The sequence below is a fragment of the Penaeus monodon genome, chromosome 27, assembly GCF_015228065.2.
Source record: "Penaeus monodon isolate SGIC_2016 chromosome 27, NSTDA_Pmon_1, whole genome shotgun sequence".
Classification (NCBI taxonomy): Eukaryota; Metazoa; Arthropoda; class Malacostraca; order Decapoda; family Penaeidae; genus Penaeus; species Penaeus monodon.
This window is the reverse complement of record NC_051412.1, coordinates 32,689,262-32,689,729: the sequence shown is the minus strand read 5'-3', so window position 1 is coordinate 32,689,729 and position 468 is coordinate 32,689,262.

Genomic DNA, 468 nt, shown 5'->3' with positions numbered 1-468 from the left:
CGCTGAATTCCAAAAGCAACGTGACAAGACAAAGGCGAGGCGGATTTATATTAAGGGGATCATCGCGAAGACGCACCTTTTCCAATCCTCTTAACACGATCGTCCAACTTCCAACCTCTGATTTCTAATCTCCAAGCACTGACATCCAACTTCTAACCTTCAGTCTCCAGCTAACAACTTCCATCTCTCAGTTTTCAGTCGTCAACTTCCAGCTTCCATCTTTTACTCTTCAAACTCCAGCCGCCGTCTACTGACTTCCAACTTCTAAGCTCTAACTTCCACGGTCCGATCTCCGATTTCCAACTTCAGAGCTCCAACTTTCAAGGTCCGATATGCGACTTCCAACTTCTGCACTGAAACTTCGACTGTCTGATCTCCGATTTCCAACTTCTAAACTGAAACTTCGACTGTCTGATCTCCGATTTCCAACTTCTAAACTCCAACTTCCTCTGTCCAATCTCCGAATCT